We start from the raw sequence: 14,055 nt of genomic DNA, 5'->3' as shown, positions 1-14,055 counted from the left end.
GGCAGAGAGCATGCATAGTTCCTTTGTATAAAGGCAAAGGGGACAAAAGAGTGCAAAAATTATAGGGGGATAAGTCTGTTGAGTTCTCCATGGGGAAGTGGAACAGAATTCTTCCTCCGTAAGCTATGCGTGTTGTAAGAGGCGACTAAAATGCCAGGAGCAAGGGGCTAGTAACCCCTTCTCCTGTATATATTACTAAATGTGAAAGGAGAAACTTTTGTTTTTCCTTTTGGGCCACCCTGCCTTGGTGGGATACAGCCGATGTGTTGAAAGAAAGAAAGAAGTCTGTTGAGTATACCTGGTAAAGTGTATGGTAGAGTTATTATTGAAAGAATTAAAAGTAAGACTGAGAATAGGATAGCAGATGAACAAGGGGGCTTTAGGAAAGGTAGGGGGTGTGTGGACCAGGTGTTTACAGTGAAACATGTAAGTGAACAGTATTTAGATAAGGCTAAAGAGGTCTTTGTGGCATTTATGGTTTTGGAAAAGGCATATGACAGGGTGGATAGGGGGGCAATGTGGCAGATGTTGCAGGTGTATGGTGTAGGAGGTAGGTTACTGAGAGCAGTGAAGTTTTTTTTACGAGGATAGTGAGGCTCAAGTTAGAATACATAGGAAAGAGGGAAATTATTTCCCATTAAAAGTAGGCCTTAGACAAGGATGTGTGATGTCACCGTGGTTGTTTAATATATTTATAGATGGGATTGTAAGAGAAGTAAATGCGAGGGTCTTGACAAGAGGCGTGGAGTTAAAAGATAAAGAATCACACAAAGTGGGAGTTGTCGCAGTTTCTCTTTGCTGATGACACTGTGCTCTTGAGAGATTCTGAAGAGAAGTTGCAGAGATTGGTGGATGAGTTTGGTAGGGTGTGCAAAAGAAGAAAATTAAAAGTGAATACAGGAAAGAGTAAGGTTATGAGGATAACAAAAATATTAGGTGATGAAAGATTGGATATCAGATTGGAGGGAGAGAGTATGGAGGAGGTGAATGTATTCAGATATTTGGGAGTGGACGTGTCAGCGGATGGGTCTATGAAGGATGAGGTGAATCATAGAATTGATGAGGGGAAAAGGGTGAGTGGTGCACTTAGGAGTCTGTGAAGACAAAGAACTTTGTCCTTGGAGGCAAAGAGGGGAATGTATGAGAGTATAGTTTTACCAACACTCTTATATGGGTGTGAAGCATGGGTGATGAATGTTGCAGCGAGGAGAAGGCTGGAGGCAGTGGAGATGTCATGTCTGAGGGCAATGTGTGGTGTGAATATAATGCAGAGAATTCGTAGTTTGGAAGTTAGGAGGAGGTGCGGGATTACCAAAACTGTTGTCCAGAGGGCTGAGGAAGGGTTGTTGAGGTGGTTCTGACATGTAGAGAGAATGGAGCGAAACAGAATGACTTCAAGAGTGTATCAGTCTGTAGTGGAAGGAAGGCGGGGTAGGGGTCGGCCTAGGAAAGGTTGGAGGGAGGGGGTAAAGGAGGTTTTGTGTGCGAGGGGCTTGGACTTCCAGCAGGCGTGCGTGAGCGTGTTTGATAGGAGTGAATGGAGACGAATGGTTTTTAATACTTGACGTGCTGTTGGAGTGTGAGCAAAGTAACATTTATGAAGGGGTTCAGGGAAACCGGCAGGCCGGACTTGAGTCCTGGAGATGGGAAGTACAGTGTCTGCACTCTGAATGAGGGGTGCTGTTACAGTTTCATAACTGTAGTGTAGGCGCACCGCTGCAAGACAGTGATGGAGTGAAAGATGATGAAAGTGTTTCCTCATTTTCGGGTCACCCTCCTTTGGTGGTAAACGACTGGTGTGTTTATATATATATATATATATATATATATATATATATATATATATATATATATATATATATATATATAATCTCAAGGAATTCGCAAGAGCAGGCGTAACATACACAAACACTGATCTCTGGCTGAAGGAGACTCGAACCTACGAATCTTGGAACAAGGTATGCAGTGCCTTACCATTCTCACCACACTGGACCAAATACCTTGGCGTCCAGCTTGCGCTAGACGTTTGATTCAAGGCAACCAGCTTTCAGGGAGAAGGCTTACAGATTTTCATCTCATCCCCTGCATGCATCAGCCTTACTAGAGATTTTAACAATGCAAGGAATTCGCAAGAGCAGGGGAAATGTACACAAACACTGATCTCTGGCCGAAGGAGACTCGAACCTACGAACCTTGAGATGAAAAGCTGTAAGCCTTCTCCCTGAAAGCTGGCTGCCTTGGATCAACGTCTAGCGCAAGCTGGGCGCTAAGGTATTGGTCCAATGTGGTGAGAATGGTAAAGCACTGCGTACCTTGTTCCAAGGTTCGTAGGTTCGAGTCTCCTTCGGCCAGAGATCAGTGTTATATATATGTAGAGAGAGAGAGAGAGAGAGAGAGAGAGAGAGAGAGAGAGAGAGAGAGAGAGAGAGAGAGAGAGAGAGAGAGAGAAACACTGGTCGTACAGGGGTGGGGGTCAGCATCCACAGTAGGGGGTTATAAGAGGCTACACAAAAGTGGATCTTTGAGGTCTGTCAGAAACGATGATTAAAAAGCGGAAGACAGTTTTAAGAGTAACTGAACGACGATGACCCTTGAGAGCGAGTGTGTCTAATTAGAGCGAGAGGAGGGAAGGGGGGGGTATAAGGAGGGAGAGGGGAGGGTGGTGAGAGAGAAATAGAGTAGCTGCAGGAGGTCCAGCAAGAGTGAAAGTCGTGACTCCTGGCAAGTCAGACTCGACCTTACGGACCGTCCTGGCTTAACACTCTCACTCTCGCTCCGACACCCTCAAAACACTCAATATTTTTAGCTCTCACGCTGAGAGAAACATCGTTTAATGCGAGACACAATGAGAGAAACATTGAGAGGCAATCCTCTCTTAATTATCTGGGAAAACATACACACACACGCGCGCGCGCGCGCACACACACACACACACACGCACACATGCGCACGCGCGCGCGCACACACAAATTCATTCGATCGAAGACCAGGCAGAACTACAAAGGGATCTGGACAGGCTGCAGACCTGGTCCAGCAATTGGCTCCTGGAGTTCAATTCCACCAAGTGCAAAGTCATGAAGATTGGGGAAGGGCAAAGAAGACTGCAGACGGAGTACAGTCTAGGGGGTCAGAGACTACAAACCTCACTCAAGGAAAAAGATCTTGGGGTGAGTATAACACCAGGCACATCTCCTGAAGCGCACATCAACCAAATAACTGCTGCAGCATATGGGCGCCTAGCAAACCTCAGAACAGCATTCCGACATCTTAATAAGGAATCGTTCAGGACCCTGTACACCGTGTACGTTAGGCCCATATTGGAGTATGCGGCACCAGTTTGGAACCCACACCTAGCCAAGCACGTAAAGAAACTAGAGAAAGTGCAAAGATTTGCAACAAGACTAGTCCCAGAGCTAAGAGGTATGTCCTATGAGGAGAGGTTAAGGGAAATCAACCTGACGACACTGGAGGACAGGAGAGATAGGGGGAACAAGATAACGACATACAAAATACTGAGAGGAATTGACAAGGTGGACAAAGACAGGATGTTCCAGAGATTGGACACAGTAACAAGGGGACACAGTTGGAAGCTGAAGACACAGATGAATCACATTATTATTATTATAATCAAGGGGGAAGCGCTAAACCCGGAGGATTATACAGCGACTGGGGGGGGGGATGTGGAAGGCATTCAGGCTTAATTCGGGGAACTGGAGCACAGATCCAATTCCCTAAATCAAGAGCCCCTCACCAACATCAAGGAACCTTCCTTGAGGGGAGATGAATCACAGGGATGTTAGGAAGTATTTCTTCAGCCACAGAGTAGTCAGTAAGTGGAATAGTTTGGGAAGCGATGTAGTGGAGGCAGGATCCATACATAGCTTTAAGCAGAGGTATGATAAAGCTCACAGTTCAGGGAAAGTGACTTAGTAGCGATCAGTGAAGAGGCGGGGCCAGGAGCTTGGACTCGACCCCTGCAACCTCAACTAGGTGAGTACAACTAGGTGAGCACGCACACACACACACACACACACACACACACACACACACACACACACACACACACACACACACACACACACACACACACACACACACACACACAGTGTACAGGATCATACCAAACACAGTATATAAAAGTTCAAAACGGTGTAAGTTCGGCAGTTTATATTACCAAGGTAACTTTTATACACGTCACTACAGCTGAGGAACTTAAGTAGAGGCAGTACTGTTGTAGTACTTAAACTAGCACTATGGTAGTAGAGGCAGGATAGTAGTACCATCATAGTGGCAGGATAGTAGTACCATGATAGAGGCAGGATAGTAGTACCATGATAGTGGCAGGATAGTAGTACCATGATAGAGGCAGGATAATAGCCAGTACCATGATAGTGGCAGGATAGTAGTAGTCAGTACCATGATAGTAGAGGCTGGATAGTAGTACCATGATAGTGGCAGGATAGTAGTCAGTACCATGATAGAGGCAGGATAGTAGTCAGTACCAAGATAGAGGCAGGATAGTAGTCAGTACCATGATAGTAGAGGCAGGATAGTAGTCAGTACCATGATAGTAGAGGCAGGATAGTAGTAGTCAGTACCATGATAGTAGAGGCAGGATAGTAGTCAGTACCATGAAAATATAGGCTGGATAGTAGTCAGTACCATGAGAGAAGAGGCAGGATAGTAGTAGTCAGTACCATGATAGTAGAGGCAGGATAGTAGTCAGTACCATGATAGAGGCAGGATAGTAGTAGTCAGTACCATGATAGAGGCAGGATAGTAGTAGTCAGTACCATGATAGTGGCAGGATAGTAGTAGTCAGTACCACGATAGTAGAGGCAGGATAGTAGTAGTCAGTACCATGATAGCAGAGGCAGGATAGTAGTAGTCAGTACCATGATAGTAGAGGCAGGATAGTAGTCAGTACCATGATAGTAGAGGCAGGATAGTAGCAGTCAGTACCATGATAGTGGCAGGATAGTCAGTACCATGATAGTAGAGGCAGGATAGTAGTCAGTACCATGATAGTAGAGGCAAGATAGCCAGTACCATGGTAGTGGCAGTAGTCAGTACCATGATAGTGGCAGCATAGTAGTAGTCAATACCATGATAGTAGAGGCAGGATAGTCAGTACCATGATAGTGGCAGGATAGTAGTAGTCAGTACCATGATAGTGGCAGGATAGTAGTCAGTACCATGATAGTGGCAGGATAGTCAGTACCATGATAGTAGAGGCAGGATAGTAGTCAGTACCATGATAGAGGCAGGATAGTAGTCAGTACCATGATAGTAGAGGCAGGATAGTAGTAGTCAGTACCATGATAGTAGAGGCAAGATAGTAGTAGTCAGTACCATGATAGTGGCAGGATAGTAGTCAGTACCATGATAGCAGTGGGAGGATAGTAGCAGTCAGTACCATGATAGTAGAGGCAGGATAATAGCAGTCAGTATCATGATAGTAGAGGAAGGATAGTAGCAGTCAGTACCATGATAGTAGAGGCAGGATAGTAGTCAGTACCATGATAGCAGTGGCAGGATAGTAGCAGTCAGTACCATGATAGAGGCAGGATAATAGCAGTCGGTACCATGATAGTAGAGGCAAGATAGTAGTAGTCAGTACCATGATAGTGGCAGGATAGCAGTCAGTACCATGATAGTAGTGGCAGGATAGTAGCAGTCAGTACCATGATAGTAGAGGCAGGATAGTAGTAGTCAGTACCATGATAGTAGAGGCAGGATAGTAGTAGTCAGTACCATGATAGTAGAGGCAGGATAGTAGTCAGTACCATGATAGTAGAGGCAGGGTAGTAGTAGTCAGTACCATGATAGTAGAGGCAGGATAGTAGCAGTCAGTACCATGATAGTAGAGGCAGGATAGTAGCAGTCAGTACCATGATAGTAGAGGCAGGATAGTAGTCAGTACCATGATAGTAGAGGCAGGATAGTAGCAGTCAGTACCATGATAGTAGAGGCAGGATAGTAGTAGTCAGTACCATGATAGTAGAGGCAGGATAGTAGTAGTCAGTACCATGATAGAGGCAGGATAGTAGCAGTCAGTACCATGATAGTAGAGGCAGGATAGTAGCAGTCAGTACCATGATAGTACAGGCAGGATAGTAGTAGTCAGTACCATGATAGCAGTGGCAGGATAGTAGCAGTCAGTACCATGATAGAGGCAGGATAATAGCAGTCGGTACCATGATAGTAGAGGCAAGATAGTAGTAGTCAGTACCATGATAGTGGAAGGATAGTAGTCAGTACCATGATAGCAGTGGGAGGATAATAGCAGTCAGTACCATGATAGTAGAGGCAGGATAGTAGTAGTCAGTACCATGATAGTAGAGGCAAGATAGTAATAGTCAGTACCATGATAGTAGAGGCAAGATAGTAGTCAGTACCATGATAGTGGCAGGATAGCAGTCAGTACCATGATAGTAGTGGCAGGATAGTAGCAGTCAGTACCATGATAGTAGAGGCAGGATAGTAGCAGTCAGTACCATGATAGTAGAGGCAGGATAGTAGCAGTCAGTACCATGATAGTACCATGATAGTAGAGGCAGGATAGTAGCAGTCAGTACCATGATAGTACAGGCAGGATAGTAGCAGTCAGTACCATGATAGTAGAGGCAGGATAGTAGCAGTCAGTACCATGATAGTACAGGCATGATAGTAGCAGTCAGTACCATGATAGTACAGGCAGGATAGTAGCAGTCAGTACCATGATAGTAGAGGCAGGATAGTAGCAGTCAGTACCATGATAGTAGAGGCAGGATAGTAGCAGTCAGTACCATGATAGTAGAGGCAGGATAGTAGTAGTCAGTACCATGATAGTAGAGGCAGGATAGTAGCAGTCAGTACCATGATAGTACAGGCAAGATAGTAGTAGTCAGTACCATGATAGTAGAGGCAGGATAGTAGCAGTCAGTACCATGATAGTCAGTACCATGATAGTACAGGCATGATAGTAGCAGTCAGTACCATGATAGTACAGGCAGGATAGTAGCAGTCAGTACCATGATAGTAGATATACTAGCATGTTAATAATGGTCTACAACACCAACAAGTTACAGAGGTCACAAACCAGTGTTACTCTGCTGATCGGAAAGTTCCACCTTCACATTAAGGTTTCTTCAGTTAACGAGACACAGCAGGCGCAGTAGCGAAGTCAAGATGGGGTGATCAGTCCATCCAGGCCGGAGGACTAGTTTTCGATGGAGGGGGGAGGGGGTCAGTCCCTCGACAAAGAAGATACCTCACTCTTGCACGTCTCTCTCTCTCTCTCTCTCTGTCTCTGTCTCTGTCTCTGTCTCTGTCTCTGTCTCTGTCTCTGTCTCTGTCTCTGTCTCTGTCTCTGTCTCTCTCTCTGTCTCTCTCTCTGTCTCTCTCTCTCTCTCTGTCTCTCTCTCTCTGTCTCTGTCTCTGTCTCTCTGTCTCTGTCTCTCTGTCTCTGTCTCTCTGTCTCTGTCTCTCTGTCTCTGTCTCTCTGTCTCTGTCTCTCTGTCTCTGTCTCTCTGTCTCTGTCTCTCTGTCTCTCTCTCTGTCTCTCTCTCTGTCTCTCTCTCTGTCTCTCTCTCTGTCTCTCTGTCTCTCTCTCTGTCTCTCTCTCTGTCTCTCTCTCTGTCTCTCTCTCTGTCTCTCTCTCTGTCTCTCTCTCTGTCTCTCTCTCTGTCTCTCTCTCTGTCTCTCTCTCTGTCTCTCTCTCTGTCTCTCTCTCTGTCTCTCTCTCTGTCTCTCTCTCTGTCTCTCTCTCACTCTCTCTCTGTCTCTCTCTCTCACTCTCTCTCTCTCACTCTCTCTCTCTCACTCTCTCTCCTGAAAGAAGCGAAAGACGGGAAAGAAAGAGCAAGAGGGAGGAACGAAGTGAAAAGGGTCAAGAAAGAAGGGAGAGAAAGATTAGGGAGAGATGAAGAAGAGAGAAGGGAAGGAGGATGGAAAGAGGGAACTATGGAGGGATAATGAAAGAGGGAACAGGGAAGGTGGAGGATAAGGATGACTGATATGTTTATAGAAATAAAAATCACTGCCATAACGAATAATTATGGGTGTAGAAAGGGAGGAGAAGGGAGGGGAGAGGGAGGGGAGGGGAGAGAGGAAGGGAGGAAAGGGGAAGTCTGGAAGCTGCAAACACCAGGGGCGGATCTTTCTTAATATTTCCATACTGGAGTGTTCTTTTGTGTGTGTGTGAATGTGTGCGTGTGTGTGTGTGTGTATTTGTGTGTGTGTGTGCGCGCGCGCGTGTATTTGTGTGTGTGTGTGTGTGTGTGTGTGTGTGTGTGTGTGTGTGTGTATTTGTGTGTGCGCGCGTGTGTGTATTTGTGTGTGTGTGTGTGTGTGTGTGTGTGTGTGTGTGTGTGTGTGTGTGTGTGTGTGTGTGTGTGTGTATTTGTGTGTGTGTGTGTATTTGTGTGTGTATGTGTGTATTTGTGTGTATGTGTGTATTTGTGTGTATGTGTGTATTTGTGTGTGTGTGTATTTGTGTGTGTGTGTGTATTTGTGTGTGTGTGTGTATTTGTGTGTGTGTGTGTGTATTTGTGTGTGTGTGTGTATTTGTGTGTGTGTGTGTGTGTGTGTGTGTGTGTGTGTGTGTGTGTGTGTGTGTGTGTGTGTGTGTGTGTGTGTGTGTGTGTACTCACCTAATTGTACTCACCTAATTGTGGTTGCAGGGGTCGAAACTCAGCTCCTGGCCCCGCCTCTTCACTGATCGCTACTGGGTCCTCTCTCTCTCTCTCTCTCTCTCTCTCTCTGCTTCCTGAGCTTTGTCATACCTCTTCTTAAAACTATGTATGGTTCCTGCCTCCACTACTTCACTTGCTAGGCTATTCCACTTCCTGACAACTCTATGACTGAAGAAATACTTCCTAACGTCCCTGTGACTCGTCTGAGTCTTCAGCTTCCAGTTGTGACCCCTTGTCCCTGTGTCCCCTCTCTGGAACATCCTATCTCTGTCCACCTTGTCTATTCCCCGCAGTATCTTGTATGTCGTTATCATGTCTCCCCTGACCCTTCTGCCCTACAGTGTCGGCAGTCCGATTTCCCTTAACTTTTCCTCGTACGACATTCCCTTGAGCTCTGGGGACTAGCCTTGTTGCAAACCTTTGTACTTTAACTTCTTGACGTGCTTGACCAGGTGTGGGTTCCAGACTGGTGCTGCATACTCCAGTATGGGCCTAACATACACAGTGTACAGTGTCTTGAACGATTCCTTATTAAGGTATCGGAACGCTATTCTCAGGTTTGCCAGGCGCCCGTATGCTGCAGCGGTTATTTGGTTGATGTGTGCCTCCAGTGATGTGCTCGCTGTTATGGTCACCCCAAGGTCTTTCTCCCTGAGTGAGGTCTGTAGTCTTTGTCCACCTAGCCTATACTCTGTCTGCGGTCTTCTTTGCCCCTCCCCAATCTTCATGACTTTGCATTTGGCTGGATTGAATTCGAGAAGCCAGTTACTGGACCACATGTCCAGCCTCTCCAGGTCTCTTTGCAGTCCTGCCTCATCCTCGTCCGATTTAATTCTTCTCATCAACTTCATGTCATCTGCGAACAGGGACACTTCAGAGTCTATTCCTTCCATCATGTCGTTCACATATATCAAAAATAGCACTGGTCCTAGAACTGACCCCTGTGGGACCCCGCTCGTAACAGGCGCCCACTGTGATACCTCTTCACGTACCATGACTCGTTGCTGCCTCCCTGTCAGGTATTCCCTTATCCATTGCAGTACCCTCCCTTTTACGTGCGCCTGATCCTCCAGCTTCTGCACTAATCTCTTGTGGGGAACTGTGTCAAAGGCCTTCCTGCAGTCTAGGAAAACGCAATCTACCCACCCCTCTCTCTCGTGTCTTACTTCTGTTACCTTGTCATAAAACTTCAGGAGGTTTGTGATACAAGATTTGCCTTCCATGAACCCATGCTGGTTTTCATTTATAATCTTGTTCCTTTCCAGGTGTTCGACCACTCCCCTCCTGATAATCTTCTCCATGACTTTGCACACAATAGATGTCAGAGACACAGGTCTGTAGTTTAGTGCCTCGTTTCTGTTTCCTTTCTTAAATATGGGGACTACATTAGCTGTCTTCCATTTCTCAGGTAGTTGCCCAGTTTCAAGGGATGTGTTGAAGATTGTGGTTAGAGGCACGCACAGCATCTCTGCTCCTTCTCTAAGGACCCATGGGGAGATGATGTCCGGTCCCATCGCCTTTGAGGTGTCAAGGTCACTTAAGAGCTTCTTCACCTCCTCCTCAGTTGTTCGTATGTCATCCAACACTTGTTGGTATATTCCCTCTTGATGTTCCCTTCTGTGCTGTCTTCCCACAGCCCTTCCTGTCTCTACTGTAAAAACTTCCTTAAATCTCCTGTTCAGCTCCTCACATACCTCCTGATCATTTCTTGTGAGTTCTCCACCTTCTGTCCTTAATCTGATTACCTGGTCTTTGACTGTTGTCTTCCTCCTGATGTGGCTATACAACAGTTTCGGGTCAGTCTTGATTCTCGATGCTATGTCATTTTCATACTGTCGCTGGGCCTCCCTCCTTACCTGTGCGTACTCATTCCTGGCTCTGCGACTGATCTCCCTATTTTCGTGTGTTCTCTGCCTTCTGTACTTTTTCCATTCTCTATTGCACTTTGTTTTTGCCTCCTTACACCGTCGGGTAAACCAGGGGCTCGTTCTGGTCTTCCCGTTGTTACTGTTGCCCTTGGGAATGAACCTTTCCACTGCCTCCTTGCATTTTGTTGCTACATATTCCATCATTTCATTTACTGGCTTTCCTGCCAGTTCTCTGTCCCACCGGACCTCCCGCAGGAAGTTCTTCAACCCTATGTAGTCTCCTCTTTTATAGTCAGGCTTTTCCCATTCAACTCCTGTTATTCTCTCCACTTGCAGCTCTACTATGTATTCAAAGCACAGAACCACGTGGTCGCTAGCTCCTAGAGGACTCTCATACTTGATGTTCTCAATGTCTGAGCTGCCCAGGGTGAACACAAGGTCCAATCTTGCTGGTTCATCCTCCCCTCTCACTCTGGTAGTGTCCTTAACATGTTGGTGCATGAGGTTTTCCAGCACCACGTCCAACATCCTGGCTCTCCATGTTTCGGGACCCCCATGTGGCTCCAGGTTTTCCCAGTCAATCTCCCTGTGGTTGAAATCCCCCATAACCAGCAACTTTGCTCTGCTGGAGTGAGCTCTTCTTGCCACCTCAGCAAGTGTGTCCACCATTGCTCTGTTGCTCTCTTCATATTCCTCTCTTGGCCTCCTGCAGTTCTGTGGTGGATTATACATCACTGCAATGACCACTTTGTGTTCCCCAGACTGAAGTGTACCTGCTATGTAGTCTCTTTCTCCCGTCTCATCTATTCCTTCCATTTTCTCGAATTTCCATCTGTTTTTTACGAGCAGAGCAACCCCACCTCCCCCCCTGCCCCTTCTATCTTTCCTCATGATCTGGTATCCTGGTGGGAAGATTGCATCTGTTATTGTCTCCATGAGTTTTGTTTCTGTAACTGCTATGATGTCTGGGGACTTCTCATTGATTCTTTCTTGCCATTCCTCATGTTTATTCGTTAATCCGTCTGCATTTGTGTACCAAACCTTCAACTTCTGTTCTAATACTGTAACTGTGGTGCTGGGGGTGGAAACAGAGGGATCGGTGTGTGATGGTTGGTTTGGATTGTTCAGTTGCCTTGGGGGTGTCGTGGCTGGAGTCCTTCTGCAGGTGTTTCTGGGGGGTGCACTTGTCCTTCCATTTGATCCTGGGTTATTCTGCTCTCCTTTTTCATTTCCTCCCATTTCTCCTTTCGTTTTTGAACTCTCTCTTTCATTGTCTTCCTTTCGTCCTGTGTTCTGTCTCGATCGAGGTACACACTCCGGAACTCCTGCTTGCCTCTCAGCTGTGCTTTCTCCTGCAGGATCATGGTTCGGGTTGATTCTGCCTTGAAAATTACTTTGAGAGGCCGATTCCTTTTCTTTGTGAACCACCCAATTCTCCGAAAATTTGCCACCTGGGTCATGTCCCCCTCGCCTATCACCTTCATGATGTCTTCAATAGCTGTTTTCTCCTCCTGCTTTCTTTCATCATAAGTTTCCCCTTTAGCTTCGTCTAGCCCATATTTATTATTATTATAATCAAGGGGGAAGCGCTAAACCCGGAGGATTATACAGCGCGTGGGGGGGGATGTGGAAGGCATTCAGGCTTAATTTGGGGAACTGGAGCACAGATCCAATTCCCTAAATCAAGAGCCCCTCACCAACATCAAGGAACCTTCCTTGAGGGGTCTAGCCCATAGACAAACACGGATCTCTCCCTTTCCACCTCCCACTGTGACTCCCATTGCATCCTCTGATGTGTTTTAGTTCCTTCCCGTGGAGTGTTCCTTCCTTCAGTCCCTTCCCTAGTTATGGCCCCTATGCTTCTGGGTTTATCCTTCCTGCTCACCTGCTCCTGGCCCCCACAGGTATCTGGTAAGGTCCTTGCACATGTCCTAGTTCCTTCAATGTCTTCCAACCTCTCATTCTGTCCTAGTGTGCTCCCTGTCTTTGTTTTGGCCCCATGTGGGTTTGACAGGACCTCTGCATATAGTTTAGTTTCCATGCTTCATTCAGACCTGTTGTCTGTGTTTGATGTAGCCATTGCCGATGCTACTTCTGTAATATCTTTGTCTCTGTGCTGTTTCAGATGTCTCAGCTCCTCTTCTAATCTCTCTATCTTGATTTCTGCTGCTGTGGCCTGTTGCTTCCACCTTCTGCATTCTGCTGCTAACCTCTCTTCCATCTTCCTTTCCAGCTCATCTAGTCTCCTCCCCCAGTCTTCCTCCCTTTTTTTGAGCTCTACCTCCCATTCCTCCCTCCCAGATTCGTCCTTGGAGCCCCTTGTCCTCATCCTGGTTAGGGGGAGGGGAATAGATGGTTAGGAGGAGAGGGGATGGATGTTGTTGTGTAATAAAGGGGAGGGGGAGTGATGGTTATTGGAGGGGTAGAGATAGTTGGGGGAGGGGGTTAGATGGTTTGGGGGGGAGAGGGGATGGATGGTTATGGGGGAGGGGGAGGATGGTTATTGGAGGGAGGTAGTTGGGGGGGTTAGACGGTTTTGGTAGGTGGCTAAGGTGAGGTGGTTAGGGAAGGGGGAGAGGTGGTTAGGGGAGGGGGGGTACGTGTTTGTGTCAAGTGTTTGTGTCAAGTGGTGGAGGGTGTGTGTGGGTGCGTGTGTGTATGTGCGTGTGTGTGCGTGTGTATGTGCGTGTGTGCGTGTGTGTGTGGTGTGGGGTGTGTGTGTGGTGTGGGGTGTGTGTGTGGTGTGGGGTGTGTGTGTGGTGTGGGGTGTGTGTGTGTGTGGTGTGTGTGGTGTGTGGTGTGTGTGTGGCGCGTGTGTGTGGGGTGTGTATGTGTGGTGTGTGTGGTGTGTGTGTGGTGTGTGTGGTGTGTGTGGGGTGTGTGTGGTGTGTGTGGTGTGTGTGTGTGGTGTGTGTGTGTGGTGTGTGTGGGGTTTGTGTGTGTGTGGTGTGTGTGTGTGGTGTGTGTGGTGTGTGTGGTGTGTGTGGTGTGTGTGCGTGGTGTGTGTGTGTGGTGTATGTGTGTGTGTTTATGTGTGTGTGTTTATGTATGTGTGTATGTGTGTGTGTATGTGTGTGTGTGTGTCTACCCTTGTGTGTGCGCGCTTGTGTGTGAGGGAGGGAGGGTTAGGAGGGGGGGTAGGTGGTGTGGTTGAAAGATCCGTCGTGTAGGCACAAATTTAGTCTCGTTTATCTTTCCCAATTATGCTACTCTCCACTTATTGTCCTTTCTGGATTTACGTATTAATTGTTGCTGGTTATTATCATTTTCCTTGTTCAACATTGAGAGAGGACTTCCTAGCTTCCTAAGTATTCTTACTGCTAATAACTACCGGTAGTAACACTGCCTGTGTGCGTGTGTGAGTGTGTGTGTGTGTGTGTGTGTGTGTGTGTGTGTGTGTGTGTGTGTGTGTGTGTGTGTGTGTGTGTGTGTGTGTGTGTGTGTGTGTGTGTATGAGTGTCTTGTGCGGTGTAATGACTGGCCGCAACTTCTGGTGACCTGACAACCCTCCT

Source organism: Cherax quadricarinatus, chromosome 19 (assembly GCF_038502225.1).
Source record: "Cherax quadricarinatus isolate ZL_2023a chromosome 19, ASM3850222v1, whole genome shotgun sequence".
NCBI classification, from domain to species: Eukaryota; Metazoa; Arthropoda; class Malacostraca; order Decapoda; family Parastacidae; genus Cherax; species Cherax quadricarinatus.
The sequence above is the reverse complement of the archived record's forward strand: the minus strand, read 5'-3'. Positions refer to the sequence as shown.